Here is a 20,792-nt window from a genome sequence, read left to right as displayed (position 1 = left end):
AAAATACCAATTAGTAAATGACTAAAAACTTTAGCATGAAAACTGATCAGTGCCTATATCTTTCTAGTTTTGATTTGGATTGGATGAAATGTGTTTAGATATGGACTGAAGAAAGGATAAGGTTCAGAAATCCATGCTGAAGAGTGCATTGGATAATACTAAACAGCTTGAAACAAACCCAGCACAGTTATTTCACTCATGTCTTAAACTGGCTGATAACAAAGGGTATTTTTAGTTTATTTCATTAATTGCAGATAACTGATAAAAAAGGAGAAGAGTTCTCAGGTGTGACTTGTTGCACTGTGCATTTTAATCAGGGACAGCTGGATATGAACCATAAATCTGTGAGCCTTTACTCTGTATTTCCTGTTTGAAGTGGCTGTGTGGAATGCAGGGTCATGTGGATCCCAAAGGTGTTCCTGCATTCTGCCACAACCTCCATTTCTGCTTCTGCCCTTTCCCTGGAAAACAAGAAAAACCTTTGGCCCTCTTCCTTGTGCAAATGGAGTAGATGTAGAACAGCCTAACCCCCAACCCAGTGGGGTTGGGAAGTACCAGCAGGAAAAGTGCCATAGTAGAAGGAGCCTGGATTGTTCTTTGTCCACTGGAACTCCTCGGCCACACTCAGCCCCAGCACTGCCACCAGCACTGCCACCAGCACAGCCCAGGATCTCAGGACATCTCTCCTCATCCCTGCCAGGAGCTTTCTGCCAGGGCCCACCTGGAAAACAGAACAGCTCTGTCAGGTGCTGCTGCTCCACAAAAGGGTTTAGGGGGTCAAAAGGGAAAAGCTGATTTTTTTCTGCTGGATGGGAACTACTTTAACTGAAGGAGGAAAGCTTGGGCTGAGTGTGAGGTGCAGTTAAACTTCTGACAGGGTGAGGGAAATGAGGAAAGAATGAGGTGCAAAATGATAACTATTGGTAGCTGCATATTTCCTATAATGTTACTTATCTTTATTTTAAAAGTCTCTTTGTTGGTACCTATTTTGTTCTGGATTTCAAACTGTCCCACCAATGTCAGAAAGTAAAACCCTGCAAACAGTGACAAGAAGTGATCATGCTGGTAGCATCTTCCCTCCTAAATATGTCATGGCAACAAACCATGTGGAAGTTGAAAAGGAAAACTAATACTTGCAATTAACTGTAGCTTTTATCTTGGTGTCATCCCTTTTACCCAGCCCCAACATCAACTTTAAACTGTGACATCAAGTTAAACTGCTAGAATGACCCATTTTAACTGTGTTAAATAAAGTTTCAGGAGGGCTTTTTAGTAAAGCACTGTTTCCCCCAAATTGATACAGTTCCCAAAGGATGTTTCACATTCCAGAGCATCTGTTGGTGAATCTGAAGTTGGGGTTGGAATATGAGGAAAAGTAAAATAAATATTTTATTAGAAATAATTATGTTTTGCATTGGAGTACCTGCGCTGTTTTGCAGGTTGGCTCCTGATCAAAATGAAACCCCAAGTTTGGCAAAAAGTAAAAAGGCAAAGGACCCCTTTTTCAGAACATGTGAAAAATGTACAGCCTCAGAGATCTCTTGTTCCTCTGTGTTTATTAATGATCATTCCACATCTCCTAATTAACACAGCTGGCTTGGGAAAATGTAACTACTTCAGCATCAAAGGCTTTAGTCTTGGATTAAAAATATCTCCACCTCTGCATTCCAAATGGGAACATTTCAAGTGCAGGGGGGAAAAAAAAGAGCAGACTCCAAACATTTTAATTCAGGTCTAATCACTCTAGAATTTTCACTTAGACACTGACAGTCAAAAACACTTGATGATTTTACAGCACCCTCTATTGAATAAAATAATCTTATGCACACATTATAGTGAAATACCCAATTACTTTTCAAATTAATACATGCATTTTGGTACTCTTCATTGCTCTGGTTTTCTGGCATCTACCTTTACAAATACAGTAGAAGAAACAGCTTTTCAAATAGTGCAAAAAGGTTGAATAAGTTCAGACTGTAAAGATGATCCTGTAAAACACTTTTCAGCCCCTTGTTGTCTGGCAGTTGAAGTCCCTTCTGCCCTGATGGAGTTATTTTAATTTCCCCCCATTCCTGCCTTACCTGGTGTTCTTCACAACAGATGTATCCTATCTGGGAGATTCCTCTGAACTGCCAGAAACCTACCAGGGCATTCAGAATAAATTTACTTTCCCAGAATACTTGCATGGAATTAATCCAGGCTATCACAAAACCTCGGGAGAAACATCTAGTTGCAAACAGCATTTTGTTCACTTACAGTCAAAACAAAAAAGAACAATCCTTTTGTATCCACAGTCAATGCTGCAGGACAAGCTTTAGCTTAACCACAGGAATCTGTTAGCAATGAGGATTTTCCTTTGTAAGCAAAATTAGCTTTGCACTCATCTATACATTCATACAGAACTTGCTCTTGAACAGGGGATTTGGAGATATTTTTCATCAGGAATTGCAGTGATGGGCCAAGGATGGGTTTGAATGGAAAGAGGGGAAATTTAGGTGAGATATGTGGAGGAAATTGTTCCCTGTGAGGGTGGGGAGGCCCTGGCACAGGGTGCTCAGAGAAACTGCGGCTGTTCCTGGATCCCTGCAAGTGCTCAAAGCCAGGTTGGATGGGGCTTGGAGCAACCTGGGCTAGTGGAAATTGTTCCTGCCCATGGAATCAGGTAATCTTTAATGTCCTTTTCAACTCAAACCATTCTAGGATTCTGAATTCTATGATTTTTTGTCTTGGTGCAAATATCTCTATCCTCCTGGATGGTGTTTGACAGAGAAGACTCAGTGACAGATTTTGTGAGGCCAAGGGCTTTGTTTTTACATGGCATCATTTAAAATCAAATAATTAAGATGCAGGCTTGAAAAATAATGTGCTTTTTTTTTCTCTTCTTTCTAGAAGAATTCCTTATGGTGATTGTGGAAAAAACAACTTGCCCAGTCTGGACATTCAGCTCGAGCTACAGCTCCTCATTTCTTTTACTTCTGGAGTTACATTCAGTCCCTCTCAGAGATAATGTGCATTGAAAAGGCCATGAAGTGAGGCAACCATTGCTGGGCTGATAATGTGGTTTCAGACATCTCTGCTCACCTGGCTGTCAGGTGAGAAAACTGTTGTAACGTGTGTCCTTCCTGTCCCTGACCCCGCCCCCCTGACCCCTTCTGACTGGATGTGAGTCAGGACCGCCCCCCATCCCTAGAGATAAAAACCCCAGCCAGATCTGGAACGGGCCTCTTTGGTTCTGGACTCATATGGAACCTGTACCCTCCCTCGCCTTCCCTTCCCCCTCCTCAGTCTCCCCATTCCTCCCCTGTTTTCCTCAATAAAAACACCATGCAGACCAGGAACCAAACAGCTGCCTTTCTAAACCTGCAACGCTTCTACAAGGACCGCGTCTGACCAGCCCCACAGCTCGTGGCCATGGAATGACCATCCTGCGTGTTCCGGTTCTGGGGCAGCCCTCCCCCGCAGCAGGGGAGAGCTGCTTTCAGGTTCTGCACTGCTGCAAATGGTGGAGAATGCGGGCAGTGGTAAGAACTTGCCTAGACACGCCGGGGGGCAGCGGAGCCCGCGGGAGCCGGGGGGCGGCGGGAGCCGGCGGCGCTCGGGGAACAGCGGGGCCAGCGGTGTGGCCGCGCCGGGCCGGGCTGAGCTGGCCGCCGGCCCGCGGGGCCCGCGCCTCCCCGCCAGGCCGCGCGGGGCTGCGGCAGCGGGCGAACGCACGGCGGGGAGCCGCCGACGCGGCGGGACGCTGCCTGCGCTGCAGACGGAGACCACCCTGGCCGCGTGGCCCGCACATGGGCGCCGCCATCTTGTGAGCCGCCATTTTGTGTCGCGGGCGCCCCTCCCCCGGCGAGACCAACTCTGCACAGCCAAACACCATCTCTGCTGTGCAGCACACGCGTTGGCCGCGAGCTGTGAGACTCTTTAAAGACACAGGCGTGTCCCAAGAAGAGGACCCTGAAGGGACTTGTAGAAAGCTTGTGAAGTCTGTGTTGAGTTGCTGAGGATAAAACAGTGACGAAGAGGACTGCAAGGGACCGGAAAGCGGTGACCAGTCTTGTCAGTCGGCAAAAGTCTACCAAGAGTAAGAGAGACTCTAGGGGTGAGCCGATAGCGCCTACAGTGCCTATTCAGGGAAATTTTCCGACCCTGGACCTCTGCTAAAGGTGTAGTTTGCAGCAGAGGAGGAGTGAATGTTTGTATGAATGTGATTTGGAGGCACCCCCCAGGGGAGGGGGTGGGAAACGTGTGAATGGCTGAAGGCACCCCCCAGGGGAGGGGGTGCAGAGGTGTGAATGGTTGAGTCATAGAACACGGCAGGGTGTAGGGCTCTGTTTTAAAACCCAGCTCATTCTTTTTTATTTAACCTTAGACAGATTAACAAGTGTTGCATTTTGAGAATTGGGCTAGAGAGGGCTTCCGGAAAAGGCCCTCTCTGCCCAATCCTCAAAAAAGAAAGGTATTTTCTTTAGTTAAAACCCTTTTTCGAGTTACAGTATGTTTTGTTTACCCCTATTAATACCTTTCCTCCTTCCCATGTCCCTTCTTCCCTCCCATTCTGATAAGGAGGTAACTAACAAGGCTGCATCCCGTCAAAAAAGACGCTGAGTTGCTACTGATTCTCTCAGGCGCCTTGCCAGTTCCCCTCTTGTACCACCACCCCTAAAAAAAAAAAAACACTCCTCACCCCCTTTTTTCCTACCCTCTTCTTCCCCAAATAGCCCCTCTACCATGCTCTCTAAAAATTTGCTTCTCCCAAAATCCCTGTGTCTTTCCGGCTGTGTGTAAGCTCTGCCCCTCTCCCTGCACGTCAAAGCTGGGGGGGGCACAGCAGACAGCACAGCCCCGTCGCACAGCAGAGCAGCAAGATACACCTGATCTCAGCCAAGCAGCTTCAACTCCAGCCCTACTGAAGAAATTTCTACCAGCTCCAAAAGACTCTGAACTAGAAAATTTTTTTTCCTTTTGTATAAGAGAAAAAGTGGATTTGTTGTAACGTGTGTCCTTCCTGTCCCTGACCCCGCCCCCCTGACCCCTTCTGACTGGATGTGAGTCAGGACCGCCCCCCATCCCTAGAGATAAAAACCCCAGCCAGATCTGGAACGGGCCTCTTTGGTTCTGGACTCATATGGAACCTGTACCCTCCCTCGCCTTCCCTTCCCCCTCCTCAGTCTCCCCATTCCTCCCCTGTTTTCCTCAATAAAAACACCATGCAGACCAGGAACCAAACAGCTGCCTTTCTAAACCTGCGACGCTTCTACAAGGACCACGTCTGACCAGCCCCACAGCTCGTGGCCATGGAATGACCATCCTGCGTGTTCCGGTTCTAGGGCAGCCCTCCCCCGCAGCAGGGGGGGGCTGCCCTCAGGTTTTGCACTGCTGCAGAAAACCTTTGTGTGCTGAGGGAGAAGGGGAAGAGCCTGGAGGTCACTGCTGCCCCCGAGGCAGGGCAGAGGGAGGCTCTGGGCACTGAATACAACAAAGGTGTGAGAGCTTTTCCCACAGCCACCCTGAGGAAAGCTCTGTGAGCAAGGGGAGCCTGGCAGGGGCAGCTCAGCTCAGTTGGCTTTTCCTGGTGGGAGATTTTCTCCTCCCTGCTGTGCACCCACAGAGCTGCTGCACACAGGGTGGGTGACTCCTGCCTGGAACCTGCTGTCCTGTGCTTTTGCAGCTGTACAGTTTGTAAACAAACTCCTCTTTATTCCTTTAGCGACTCAGTTTTGTCTTTTTTGGCCTTTTTTTTTCCTAAGCAGTGCTGGTGCCCTCGTGTGGCCAATTTCATAACTGAAAATGTTGCCTGGTAGCATAAAATAAATAACAACATTGCCGTTCTTACAGAGCCTCTGATCTCAGAAGCAAAAGGTGCACTGAAATGAGAGCAGGAATATCCCCAGGATCTCCTGTCTCATCCCTGCAGGGCTCTCTGTGCACTTGCCTGCCTTCCTGCTCAGCAGGAAGTGCCATTTTCAGATCCTTGAAAACCCAGCAGCTCCTGCAGTTGTGATGCACACCAAGAGCAGTGTTGTGTGCTCAGGTCAGCCTCCTGCAGGGGAGGTGGGTGCTGGAGACACGTTTTTAATCACTTTCTTTGGCATTTGGCACATTTTGTGTCCTACAGAACTGGGTAGGGCAGCAAACCAGAGTCACCACAGTACTGAATGAGGCCAGAGCTGTGCTGATTAAGGTGAGCATTACTCATTCCTTGTTAAATCATAATTGCACCTAAAAACACCCCAAGAACAAAGGTTTTGGCATGCCAGGAGAGGCTGGGACTGTTCAGAGAGCTGGCAGGGGGAGCAGACTGACAGATCACCTCTCTTTCCCAGTGAGAAGCTGGATGGATCTCACACAGGGAGCTTGGATCAGGCCAGGGCTGAGCTCAGAGCTCTTGTCTGCCTGCCTGGTGCCATATTTACAAGCCAGGCTGCTGCTTTAGGGCATCACTAAAGTCACTCAGAATTGTCACTGACTCAGTGGGCAGGAGGAGCCAACCCTCGGTGTGCATGAAAACACAACTCTTTCCAACTGCATTTAACATGGGCTGCCAGGAACATGACACTGTTCCACTCTAAGCTGTGCTTGCATAGGTTTTCTTCTCTTAACATAATCTTTTCCTGTGATGTTGTTTCCCAGTTTCCTGCATAAAATCCCAGCTTTAAAAAAAATTAAAAACAAATCATATTTACATTGTGACAGCTTGGTCATTTTTTCCTCTTGGAAAAGTTTTATTAGCAGCAGTTTTTAAACTGTGCCAGAAACACATCAAGGCTATAAAATCTTTTATTGTGTTTTATTGGTAAAAAGAATGTTTAAGAAAAAAATCTACTTGTTGGAGTCCATCCAAAATTGCCCAATGAAGTAAAATGCAATAAAATAACCTGGAAAGCAGCTTATGCAATGGGCTCACTACATGAGTGTGAAGTCAGGGACTAACTCTGTGTGCTTTATCTGCAGTTCACTTGTCTCCAGCCTGGAGTGGATCTTTATCCATAAATGCTGTAGATATTTATGGTGTCTCTTGCTGTAGAATTCTTTGTGACCATATCACAAAACCTTTGGCACAAAGCCCATTGTGCTGATCCTCCCACTTTATTTTCTGTCTGTGCTCCACTTTGTGTTGCAAAACCTCTTATCTCCAGATAGACACCAGGGTTGGAGTCACCCCTAACAGCAAACACCCTAAACCTGCCATTTATTGGATTTTTGCTTTTAGCCCTGATGTTTTGATGAAAAAGGAGAAGCTGTCTTTCCTAATTCCCTGGCAGCTGTTCAGACAACGAGACCACATCACCCTCACCCAATTCTGACCTATCTCCCCAGCTTCCTGATTCTTCATTCTTCAGAGCTACACTCCCTTTCCAGCCTTGAATAGGCCTTTTCTGTCTCTGAGAGAAAAATCCTTTCTTATTATACAGCCACCAGAAAACCACGTAATTTTTCCAGTGTGTGGTCTGCTGCAACTACACTGAGATATTGGAGTTTTTTCCAAATCAAAACAAAACCCACTTACAATTGTTCTTGGAACAAGAACACTTGTATAACTGTGCTTGTATTTTTCTGTGTTACAAAATGATTTTCCTTGCATTATATTTGCTGCTTTTGGAAACTTTTTGTCTAAAGCTCAACTGGGCTTATGGCCTGGTCTTGCTTTTCAGAGAAAAACAGAAAATTGGAAGGGAGTGAAATGAGGATGCTTTGCTTTACTGTTTGGTACCCAGCTCTGCTGGCCTCCCACTGTGGGGAACACCAGCTTTGTGTGCTGGGAAATCTGGGGGCAGCTTCTGGAGAAAGTCTGCATTGCTAGAAAACCTCCAGAGTCTGGGAGATCTTGTGTTTGAACAGAGATCCCAGAGAAAAGATGGAGATAAGTGACTCTGAAACTTACACCATATTTACTTAGCATCTCCTCCACCATTATGAGACACTGCTCTCATGGTTTATGCCCACTGAGCTCCCTGAGTAGCTGTTATCCACTGGTTTTCCTGGGGTAATTATTTAAAAAATTAAACTGTTTGAGAATCTGCCGCCTCTGTTTTGCAAAGAAAGATTGAAAAGATTGGCAAGGACAGGATAAATCTGCAGAATCTATTCTGGTTGTACTAAAAGCTCCAATTGTAAAGGTGTCATTTTCAAACAAGCTCCTAAATTGTATATTTTTAATAATGTTTCTTGGTGTGTGCAGAGAGGTGCAGACTCTTCCTCCTTTTGTGGAACTCCCAAATGGTCAAAACTCCTGAGACTTTGCACTGCCACAGTCAAAGGTGCACGTTGGATTTTGAATGCCCAAGCTCAGTGGTTGGTTAAAAATCCCAGCCATGACATATAATAAATGACAGATGTTACAGATACTCCTGGGTGCAATGAGGAAGGTCACAGAAGTTTGCTTCTAAAAATCAATTTTAATTTCTCTTTTCCTGCTGACAGCTTCGTGCTAAGGGTGGGCCTCCATTTGATGTGAGCACTGCAAGCTGCTGCAGGCTACCAGTGATTGGAATTTACTTGGATTAGTCTAATTGCTGGCTCTGCCATCATCTGTTTGCAATCACAAAGAGGAAGCTTCTGAAGCTTGGGAATGAGAGAAAATGAAGTGTCCTGACAACCACAAAACAGCGAGAGAGCTTTTGGAGGTTTTCCCATCACTGTTTGGGAGTAGGAACAAAAAGACACAGTTCTAATTTCTTTCCATGTTCATCTTTACCCTGCACCCATAACATAAATACATCCAGCACCAAAGAATAGTGGTAATTAGTGAAGGTCCCCAAGCGCTGTCAGTTGATAATGAGTAAGAGTTCATGAATTGTTTTGGAAGGGGTTGAATTAGTTCATTATTGAATTAGTTGAATTAGGTCATTACTAAAATCATACAATTGTTCTTTCTATGGATATTCAGCTTAGATTATGAAACAATTGGATTCTGTGCTTTAAATTCAGTTGTAAAACACATTTTATCTGTGGTTTTGCCCTAGAAGGGCCTTTTCTCATGCACAAGACAGGCTCAAATTGTCAGGGGGTGGACAGATAAAGCACTTTAATAACTAAAGACATTGACATTAATTTTGCTTCTGTTCAGAGCTGGAGGTTTAGGCTGGAGAGGAAAGTGAGGAGCCTTGCAGAGCATGGAACTGTGCTCCAGGGAGAGGCAGCATTGCACAGCACTGGGGACAGCTTGGGGACAGCCTGGGCAGTGCCAGCCTGAGCTGCATTGGCTTCCTCACCCTTCAGCTGTGAGGAGGTTTGAAAAATGCCAGTGAAAGGTGCTGCACAAGGCACCAGTGAGCTGGAAACATGGGATTTCTGGCTGAACATGCTGGTTCCATGTAGGGATCCTTATTTCCTTGGTAAAATTTAAAGTTTCATGGAGAAACTGAATATGAACTGGGATAATCTGAATTCTTGTACACTTCTTATAGTGACAGTTGTTTGGTGCCATGACTTGGTCTTCTTGTAGCTCATTTATTAAAACAAACAAGGAAAAAGCAGCAAAAAGAAAAAAAAGCTTCTAGTTTTGCTTTTTCAGGAATAATTCAGAGACAAGGCCTTACTAATGTTCCTCAGCAACTTCAGCTCAAGTTAGAAACCAAGTGGAGATTTAATGTGTTCTTCAAGTGAAATATCTGCCCCAGTGCTTTGCTCCATCACAGCCTCCTTACTGTTTTGGGGACTGATCAGAAGCTGAGGTATTTGAAATTGTGGCTAATTACAGCCTGGCTTAGTGACTTCTGAGAGCCACTTTGTCCTGGGAAGGGTTAAATACAGCCTGAACACAACAATAATAGCAGTATTTTAAAGATGCTGCTAAGTGATACTTGAGATTATGTTTGTGCACTTTCTTTTTGCTACATTAAATCAAGAAAAAATCTTAGTGCCACTCATCTCTGCAATACTTGAGTTTGATGTGATCCAAGCTGATTGAACATGTTTTGAAAAAGCTGAGCTACATTCTTTATAATGAATCTTCCCGTTATGCCAAAAATACAAATTCCAAAATATATTTGTAATAATAATGATAATAACAATGCTCCAGACATGCCAGATTTCCAGTCTGGGGGATATAAACTGTTGGCATTGTGCAATTTTCTTTCAGCTATCCTCTGAAGACAGCATCAGTGAGGAACAGTGTGAGATAAGCAGCACAGACCAGAAGAAGAAAAAGAGATCCTGAGGGCTGTCAGAACAGTAAGTAAATATTTTTAAAAATGTTTCTAACAAGCTCTTTTCTCTGAGACTGTGCTGTAAAACAAGCAGCATGACAGGGAATCATGGATTGATTTCCCTGACTGGAAGTGCAGGTGGGACTGCAGGCTCCTGTATAAACTTGAAAATTGTATTTATCAAATGGTTTCATACTTGTGGAAGAACCTGAAGCAACATTTTTTCCTACAGAGACGATGTGTCAAAAGGAAAGTTACTTGATTTGTAGCCCAGATCCGAATCAAAAGGGTGGATGTGAATTGTCTTGTCTGTGAGAGGAATGATTGTGTAGTGCCTGAGCTAAACTCTGTTAGAACTCTGCTGCTGGTTGATTAACTGCTGAAAAAGAACATTAGCACTGTTGTGTGCTACAACTTTCAAGATGTTTCAGGTGTTTTGCAATCAGATATGACAACTTTTTTGGTTTTAGGTGTATTACATAACCCCATGCATGTACACAGAGGCCTGAAACAGAGGTAGGAGTCACTCTTTTTCATTTTAAACTGCACATTTCAGTGTGAATCCTCCAGAATCAACTGAGCCAGGAAAAATCTCACTCCAGCCTTCCTCTGCTATGTTGTTTTGCTTCAGATCAGGCCTTGCTTGTTTGCCCCATGGTCTCAGAAGGAGATGCTTTAAACCACAGAGAACAAGGTTTGCAAATGCTGTGGCCACTGCTGACAGGAAACAGATGCTTTTCCATACCCAGAACTCAGGGCACTGGAAGTCTTGGAGTTCTCTCTCAGAGAAATGGGGTTTTGTTACCACTGGTTTGCTCAAACCCAAGAATATATTATACACTGTATTACATTCAGATGATCTCATACTAAGCAAAACAATCTTGTGGGACCTCTGATTCTGATTAAGCAGTTGGGCTCAAGGGGTTGTGCTACCATCCCACCTCACTGGCAGGGGTTTTGTCATGAGACATTTGTTATGTTTTTGAAGCAAATATTTCTGTGATAAGTGTTATATTAAAACCCACAAGGATATGAATAATCCTGTTTTCAGTGAGGAGTTTAAATGGCATGCTATAAATAAAACCAAGGCCACACATTGACTCAAAAAGGTAAAAAAAAAGCAATACTGAATAGTTCTGTTCATCCTACCCACTAAATGGGGTGAGGCCATGGGGAAAAATAGCTTTTAATTGTATCACACAGGAGATGTGAATTAGGACTACACATGGCAGCCTGAACTCTGCTGTTTCCAGCCCTTCAACACTTGACTTTTCAACCTTAACCTAGGTGGGTGGGGAAGTTCTTATTAATTTTGTTTGTCACATGCAGCTCAATTCCCCTTGAAAGCAGTTGGTGATTTCTAATTTATTCTGCTTGTCCATTCCATTCACTCACTCTCAACTGCCAGTTTTTAAACTGAGCTAGAAATGACAAATTCACCCCGAAGAGGATTCTTTGCCTCCCTCTCAGCTGCCATCTCCACTTCTCTCTGCTCATAAACCTCCAGCCAGGAGACAGAGCTCCTGCAAGGCATGGGCGCCCCGAGGAAAGCTGAGCAGCCTCCAAAGCAACAGTGCTGCAGTGACATCAGCGCTCTGCCATTTCCATTTGGCTTCTCCAGCACATGCAGGCAGTCAGGGGCTCTGCAGCCAGCAAACACTGACTCTTTATGGCTCCCCCACTGGGAACTCGTCTCTGTGAGAGACCCACTGGAAGTGGTGCCTCCAAAAACCAAACAGCCTTGTGCTGTGGTGAGGGATTTGCCTTCCAAGCCTGGGCAAGGACTGTGTCCTTCAGCCAGAGCTTGTGTGGGAGCAAAGCTGAAATTCAGCCTTGTGATCTGCAGCCCTGAGCTCTCTGTCTGCTGGGCATCAGCCTTTGTGCATCTCACACACCTTCTCTGCCACCTGAAAATCACTCCTGGCATTGCTGCTGGCCCTTTCTGAGGAGCTGAAAAGTTCCTCACTGTGCTGGATTCCATTTCCCAGTGTGGGATGTCATGGGGATAATGCTGAGCTCCACTTTGAAGTGCTGGAAGGGCTGGAGATGAAAACTGACCTTTTATTAGGGAGTATTTTAGCTCTTTAGTATTACTGGTGATTCTCTAGGATCATTCATTCCTTTAACAGCACCTGAAGGAATTCCAGCACTGTAATCCCTACTTTACACATGGGAAGTGGATGCACTAGGCAGGATGAGAACTGGTTTTGTGTTTTCTTAATGTAGCAGGGGTGTGGCAGGAACAGAGGAATACATTGATGTTCTTGAGCCAGCATGTTTTACCTTTCCTGGATTGATCTTTTTTTTTGGAGAATAATTTTCTTCAGCCTTCCTCCATCTCCTTACTAATGTCCTTCCATGTAGAAATAATATTTGGGATCCAAGATTGTGCCTTCTGAAGTGGTTTCCATCTTGGTGTCCTCCTAAGAGAACTTTAACCTTTATTGAATGATCATGTTCAGCTACATATAATTACAAATCCATAAAAAAACAAGACCCCTTGTATTTATATACACTGCAGCAAAATGTACCTTTAAGGAGAAAACATTGCTTCAGTGTGACTGTCTGAATTTATTGGCTATTAGAAGTCTTACAGTGTGTGGCTCACATTTTAGAACTCTTGATTTCAAGCTTAATGTGGTCAGGAAATATAAAAATACATTTATTTATGTCATCTACTAAAAATCTCAACCTATGTTACTGCAAGTCGAACCCAATCTGTGTTTATGTTGGAGATGAATGATTGGTTTGTAGCTGCCTGTGTTTCTAGCCAGGCTCAATGGAATGATTCTGCAGCAGAGCTCTGTGTGTATTTTTTTTTAAACTTCTTTTTATTTACTGCATGTGGCAGCTATTTCCTTCCTCCCAAACCCACTGCCCAGCTCTCAAGGGCAGTGCCTGACTCCTATCAGGCTGTGTACGTGGAGTGCTGTGATTTACTGAACTGTTCAAGGTTCTCAAAATCCAGGCAAATATTTCATTCCTACTCATACCTGTTCACTGTTGCAAGCTTGGGTTTGATTTGCTTTTCCAAGTCTTTGCAGCTGATATTTGCACAAGCTTTCCTGGTTATTAAACTGCAGGAAAATATATCTGGATGTAATTTCTTCTCAGACATTTGATAACTGGATGTCTGTGTCAGATGGGCTGCAGCAGCTTCCCTGTGGGACCTTCTTTCCCTTGAGCTTTAGTTTGGGTTTTGTTGTTGGGATGAAATCCCCACTCAGGGATCTCAGCTGACCTTCCATGTACATAAGAACCAGTCTGGCTGCCCTGAGCTGTGCCTGCAGAGGGGTTTGATGTCATTTCCTGCTGCAGGTACAGCTGAGAGCAGCTCTGCCCTCTTGGAATTGGCACATTTAACCCTCTTGTCCAGCAAATTTCCCATCCTCTGTAGGTGGACAGTGAATATTAACATGATGCAAATGATTTCCTTTGAAATGTGAAGTCTCTCTGATTGAAAATACAATGTCCAGGAACCTGAGTCTGTTCTACTCCCTCTGAACAGAACACCCTTGTTGCCTTTGACTTGAGTGATTTCAGGATCAAATTCTAAGTTTCAAATATGTTGAAAGTAAACAACTTTCACCTCTGAAAGTGAGGGTGAATAACCAACTCAGTAAAAAAGGTGTAAAGAATACTGAGAAGAAAAAGCCATGGAGATCTGGAGTAAAAATTCAGGGAAAGAAAAAAATAGCATTGAAAGTCTTGCTTGAGAGTCCAGAAGTTTGTCAGAAAATCAGAAGCTAAGGTTCATGGAAAGGATTGTTGGACTTCTTTGGATATAAGCAGGAGAAAAGTTGAAGAAAATCTAAATTACTGAGAGAATGCTGGAACTTCCATATCATATTCCAAAATGAGGTCTTACCCACTTACCCACCTTTGCAGCTACTGAAAAATCATACCTTGGGGTTATTCACCCGAGGAGGAAATAATGTTTTAAATATCTTTGGGTTTCCATGTCTTCTCTACATTGCACCTCCCTTCATGTAAAAAGACTCTTAAAACAACATTAATGTGTGTTACACAACTGAAAATAATATGTGTAGGGCAGTTCTTTCATGAGGCTATTTTTTAATTCATATTAGCACTAATTTAGTTTTAAAAATCATACCTATATCTGTCAGTATCAGAGCTCTGCTCATATTGCAGTTTTGGTATATATTTTACTTATTTTTATTGAAAGATACTCTAAAATTATGGGAGAGCACTGATCATTCCAATATACATATTTTAATTAAGATGTTCTCATGAGTGCCATCACCCAGCAAACAATCCTAATGCTCTAGTGGGACAATAAATACGTGCAGAGCTCCCAGCTCTTGCAATCCTGTATGGAGAATTTGGCTCTAGGTGATTTTAAAGGAGCTGCTTTGTTTGCTCTAGGAATTCATCCATCTCTGGGGTAGAACTTCCAGTTGTTTTAACAGTGTGTGTCAGGATTAGCAGCCAAGCCTTGTATATTCTCAGCTCCTCAGGCCAGCCCCTAAATACATATTGTGAAGAAAAGAAGTGGAAAAAAACCCCACAAAACCAGTCTGGCAAGGCCTTTTTATGGGTGTGCTTGAAAGAAAATCAGCCAGAAATAATGTCCATCAAGCAAATCCATGCAGGAAAACAGGACAGTGCTCTAATACAAGGCTTTAACCCCACCAGCAATGGAGAGTCTGTTGTTGTGCATGGGCTGTCCCTGGAGTATCCACTTTATGAAGGTTTTTGACTTCTATAAGGATTTCTGTGTAGATTTGCCATAAAGCAGCCAAGGTCTCCTGGGCTCCTCTGCCTTGTCCTGCCACAGAAATCTCATCTAACAGCCCTGGTTTGGGAAAGGAGCCATAAGGGGAAAAAAGAACAGGCTCCTTTTGTAGCTAATAACTTCCTTTAATTGGTAATTAAGCTGCCTGCTACTTATAAATGTCAATAAAGGTCAAAATATTTAGAAGCAGAATCATTTTAGTGGCTTCCCATTTCTCATTGCATAAGCTGCCTGCTCGGACCACACACAGGCACATTTGAAGATGGTTTGGATTTCAGAGCCCTCGTCTTCCCACCAAATTCTTCAATAAAGCAGCCCAGAAGGGACAGAGCAGCTTTAGTCAATAGGAGGGAGGATGTGAACTGAGTCTTCTGGGTGAGCATTCCTCACATTTTGGAATTGCACCGCAGGCGCTGGGGCTGGAGCAGGCAGGGCCTGGCCAGATGGTGCTCTCATTTACTGCTCCAGCCAGGGAAAGGGGCTGCAGCTCAGCCATGTGCAAAACAACTCAAGGAAAAGCTGCCTGGTAACAGATTAAACACCAACTGCAGCTTGGAAATGAGAATTAGTGGAAGGCCTGTTGTTTCTGTCGAGCAGAGAAAAATCCACAGGGTTCTCTGGGTTTTGCTTGCAGAGTTAACATGTACAAACACTTACCCTCCCCGCATGCATTTGCTGATTTTGTGAGCTCTTCCCATTGAAATTAATCAGTTTACAAGGGGGCAAGTGAGGGGACATTTGGCTTTGAAGAGTGCAGAGAATGTATTCCCAGAGGGATCTTTGATCTTTTTATGGTGTTTTGTTTCTGAAGTGTGTGCGTGTGTCCTGCAGGGACTTGGCATTTTGGAAATCAGAGCCATGGGGACTAGACTTTGATACTGCACTGAATATCATTACAGTATTAGAATACCAAAATGGTCTCCTTTTTCATGCCTTCCCAAAGCATCCCAAAGAAGCTCAGAGTCTAATTTACCATTCCATGAGCTCCCCATATAGGACAGGCTGGGGTTTCATGGGAGGGCAATGCAGAGGTGCTTTGTTGAGTCTGGAGGTGGAGATGAGCTGACCAGAATGTCAGGTAGAGCTGGCAGTGGGAAACCCTTCCAGACTGAACTGGGCATGTTGCTGAGGGTGCCAAATGCCCCCAGCTCAAGATTACCCTTGATAGCATCAGTCTGGATGGGTGGCAGACCTGCAAATGTTCTGGAAGGGGTGATGTCCTCTCTGCACATTCATCCTGCTTGGGAAGTTCCCACTGGAGCTCCCAGCCCAGCCAGGCCCAGCTGCCATTGGAGGTCAGGATTCCATGCACTCCTGGGTGTAAATAATCATTCCAGCCATGTGGAATCTCCATATTTTCCTGGGGCAGATTTGCTCACTGGGTTTGCATGGTGTGATCCCAGTTAAGGGCTAACTGATTAAGCACTGCTGGGGTTACAAATAAAGGGACTTTTGCCATAAAAACATCAGGCCAGGGAAGCACGAGGCAGTGGTGCTGATGTGAATCCTTGTTTGCTCCTTGTGTCAGTCCCAGAGGTTTTCTGCAAAGATTTGAAGGAAGTGGCTGTGAAGAGCAGCTTTAGAGATCCAAGTGGTAGCTTTCAAAAGCCAAAAATACTCTCCAAAGTCAGGAGATTTTGCTAAAGACCATAAGCTTAAAGCAGATAAATATGCTTTCAAAATTCATTGTTTTCTGGGTGTTTTTGAGTAATTGGAATATTTTTATCTATTTTCTTCCAAACTTTTATTCTGTAATTGTGGTGGAGAAAGGCTTCTTAGTAATAGTAATAATACGTATAATTATCCCAGAAGAGCAATAGAACTGTTTGACCATCATACCAGAAAAATAATGTATATTTTGATATTAAGGACACAAACATGGATTTAATAGCATTTTGAGACTTTTGACATGAAGTTCATATTGCTTCATCTTTCATAAATCCTCTCAGAATTTGGCTGGGGGTGGTAATGTCTACGTGTCCATCTTGAGAGCCAAAAATGGACAAATGAAGATAAACACTCAAGGAATTTAAACTTTCATCTCCCAATTTCTGTAATTGTCCTGACCCTTCTATTACTTCTTCCCCAGTAAAAGCACAGCCCTGCACCAAGCAGGATTTGTGTCTGTGCCTCCCTTGCTGCCCTGATCCATCTCCCTGTCCCACATCCTTCAGCTGATGGAATTTGCAGATTTTTGGAGGAGGAACAGAGGAATGGGAAGGGTGACTTATTTCTTACATCATGATTCTGTATCTCTTCAGTGAGACTCAATGAAAAATCAAAAAGAGGGAAAGAAAAGGAATGCAGGCAAGATTAAAAATAATACATATTAAAAAACCAGAGGACAACAGAAAAGAATTCCAAAGTGGAATGGACTCCCCAAAGGAGCTGGGCTGCTCCAGGCTGCCCAGCTGGGACCCTCACTGGCATGAGTTGAGCTCTTCCTTTGCCTGAGCCCATCTCCTCATCTCCCTGCAAAGTTTTGTGTAGCTTGGGCAGTGTGGAAAGGCTTGGGATCACTCCTTAGGAATTCTTTCCTCTGTTCCCTTCTCATTCACATAAAGAGTAAATCCCTGCTGTCAGTCCTGTAACTCTGTGCTCACAGGACGCTGAGCACTGACAGCTCCAGCCACCAACAAATGGAGCTGCACATTTTCCTTATGGTTTCCCAGCACCAAGTGTATGATTTAGATCCTTCAGCCTCCAAAGTGCTCCACTGGGTGTCCTTTAATATTGCATTATATTACTCATGATGCATAGTCGATTCCACTGCTTCCATTTACTTTAGCAATGATAAATGGCACAAACTGGACAAGAAGTTTATAAATTTTAAGTGCTTTGTAGGCAACTGTTACCCAGAGAAATTTTCAAACTGTTTGTTACTTTGGGTCACAGAAAAATTGCTTGCAGAAGCTTGGTTAATGAGTTTCAAAACAGGGTAAAATGCATGAATTCTTTATGACCAAGAAGCATATTAGTGTCAGGATTTTCCCTTTTGTAGGAATCGTCAATTCTGCACAGTTAATATTTAAAAAGAGTTAAAAAAACATAGCATAAAACCTCCAAACTCAAGAAACTTGCAGTGAGCTTTTCTCCCTGTAATGACTTCCTAAAAGTTGTGTCCAGCTGCAGTGGCAGGGCTGGAGCATCCTGTGTGTGGAAAGCTGAGGCAGCTGTGTGTGGAGCTGTTGGGTCAGTGGAGTAAACCTTGGTCAGTGTGGTGTTAACACAAATCTGTGTCATCCCAGCTCCTTGTGCTCAGAGTATCCCAGTGAGGAGTGAGCTGGAGGCTGTGCCTTGTGGTCTGGCAGCGCTGCCTTGTTTGGAATGGTTTGGTCAGCCTGGGTATTCCTGGTGCCTCTGGTTATTTGCTGGCCATGGATGAGCCACACTGGAGGATGGAAATAGGTCTCCTGGCCTGCTGTGTCTGCTGCTGAAGGTGGTAAACAACAGCCAGCTGAGCAGGAGGACAAAGGAAATTGGGAAGGAGTTGAGGAACATTTACAGGATACAGTTCTCTCCATTTCCCATAAACGGTGAGGTAAAGTGTTTGGTGAGAGGAATATGGGATGATGGCTTTACTGCACAGAAGTGCTGAACCTTTGGACATGGAAATGTTCATTCTTATTTAACCCTGGCAGGAGGGGCCACCTGTGTCCTGCCTGAATCACAGAGCTCACAGTCCTCAAAATCAGTCCTGAGGAAATTGGGAATGCCCAAGTCCCAGCAGTGCTTGACAGAGGGGATCACGACTTTGAACTGCCAGAGGGCAGGGTTAGATGGGATATTGGGAAGGAATTGTTCCCTGTGAGGTGGTGAGGCCCTGGCACAGGGTGCCCAGAGAAGCTGTGCTGCCCCTGGATCCCTGGAGTGTCCAAGGCCAGGTTGGACACTGAGACTTGGAGCAGCCTGGGATAGTGGAAGGTGTCCCTGCCCATGGTAGGGGTGGAATGGGATGAGCTTTAATGTCCCATCCAACCCAAACCATTCCACGATTCTGGCTCGGAGAAAAGAGTGGTGCGAGGAGCCGGCAGCGACCGCACGATGGCAGCGTGGGATCGGCGCTGCGGCCGCGGGAGAGCCGGGATGTCCCGGGGGAACCGCTGAACCCCGGGATCGGGAGAGCCGGGATGTCCCGGGGGAACCGCTGAACCCCGGGATCGGGAGAGCTGGGATGTCCCGGGGGAACCGCTGAGCCCCGGGATCGGGAGAGCCGGCATGTCCCGGGGGAACCGCCGAACCCCTGGGATCGGAGGATCCAGGAGCATCCCGGAGCCGCCGGGAAACTAGGAGCATCCGGGGGAGCCGCTGCCTTCCCGGGGCGGCCGGAGGGAGAGGCTGCAGCCGCAGCACAACACAAAACGCCACTGTGCAAGATAATCTTTAGCCTTGTGTTCTCCCGCTGCAAGCAGCCGCTGCAGCAGGTCAGGGTTATTTTAAATTAGACTTTGACATTTTGCTTTCCTGTGTTTTGTGGTTTCCCTTCCCCCGCAGCCCAACCTTTGTGGGGGTGGTGGAAGAGGTGGAAGCCCAAGCGGTAAAAGAGGAGCTAACAGGAATATCGCAGTTTGCAGAGGCTCCTTTACTGCACAGACACACAGAGCTGGGCAGCCTGGCAGGATCCATCCAGCCTCCAAAGAAATCGTCGCTGAAGAGCCCAGCCTGCAAAGCCGTGTCTGTGAAAGCACACGGGTGATAGGAACTGGGGAGGACCTTAGAAAGTCCATAGGAAAATAAGGCAGAACTTATAGGAAAATAAGGCAGAATATCAGATCCACATGGTAGAGCTGCACAAAACCATCCAGCCAGGCTTTCCTCTATTCCTTGTGAACTGTGCTTACATTATATACATTGTCCCTATTGTGCATTGTAGGGGATGGTCTCTCTCAAATGCCAGCGTCTTCTGGCTTTCATTTGTTCCCAGACCTCCCACCAAGTGGCTGCTGATTGAAAACCTTTTTACTCTCCTGCCAGGTTTAGCAAAAAGGGCTTGGTGTACTCAGGGCCTTTGATCTATCTGGGATGAACATTTTCATTGAAAGAGGTGGATGAGTCATTCTATATTTGACACGGAGCTATCTTGGAATACCTCTGGATTTGCCTTTTCAAGCTCTTTTTTTTTTTTTTTTCCTTTTCTTTTTTTTGCAAGTGGCTATAAATATTTTGCTCTGCGAGAAGCATGAAGCTCTTTTTTGGAAATGAAAGAGCCCTATTCCAAATAGGAAAAACACACTTAGCTAAGGTTTGTGCAGTGCATATTTAGTGGTAGAAGGTGCTGTGTTGGCCCTGCCTTGCTTTTCAATACAATATCCTGCAGTGTGAAATGAATGGCTGTATTTAGAGGTATCTGGAAGTGATGACTGATGTTTGGAGAAGTTACAAGGCTTTTCCTTTTCCACATGAACTCTCCAACCTGGCATTTCCACAGCAGTGAAATACTTCTGGGGCTGAGATCATCTGATTATTATTTCCTGTGTCATGTGCTGAATTTATTATTTTGTTGAATATTACAAATATATTCTTAAGTTGCCTGAGTTTGGGGTTCTTCAGCAAAGTTCACTGGCATAAGAGGGATATTGGACTGGCAAAAATAACTTTTTCTTCTTGGATATTATTTTGCTGTGATTAGTGAATGAAAATTACAAATTAAGGAGGGGGAAGGGAGAGTGAAATTCCCTAAAAATGCTATGGAGATACTCCACCAATTTATTATATTCTCAGTTCCAGAAAAATTAAAATACTATTTTTGCACTAATAACTGCTAAAAGCCAGAAATTTGGACTTTCTGTTTGCTTCGGTGTCCAGTTATTTTTTCTTCTCTTCTTTGGAAAAGGTGAACACATTTGTGCTAATCCAGGATTATTCCTGATCACAGCAGAACCACTGTTGCT

The 20,792-nt window shown here is 44.7% G+C and overlaps 1 long non-coding RNA gene across 1 annotated transcript in view; it reads left to right on the top strand.

Annotated features, from left to right (window-relative positions):
* The first annotated feature begins 2,919 nt into the window (after nucleotides 1-2,919).
* The window catches only part of LOC146432533 (uncharacterized), a 45,087-nt gene continuing 27,214 nt past the window's right edge, over nucleotides 2,920-20,792 (top strand). Inside the window, exons 1-2 of the long non-coding RNA XR_014854171.1 lie at nucleotides 2,920-3,092; nucleotides 10,079-10,170. This is a non-coding gene — a long non-coding RNA (uncharacterized LOC146432533). The remainder of the gene's footprint in view (nucleotides 3,093-10,078; nucleotides 10,171-20,792) is intronic.

Source organism: Lichenostomus cassidix, chromosome 10 (genome assembly GCF_008360975.1).
Source record: "Lichenostomus cassidix isolate B80296 chromosome 10, HeHo_3.0, whole genome shotgun sequence".
In the NCBI taxonomy this organism is placed as follows: Eukaryota; Metazoa; Chordata; class Aves; order Passeriformes; family Meliphagidae; genus Lichenostomus; species Lichenostomus cassidix.
The sequence above is the reverse complement of the archived record's forward strand: the minus strand, read 5'-3'. Positions and strand labels throughout refer to the sequence as shown.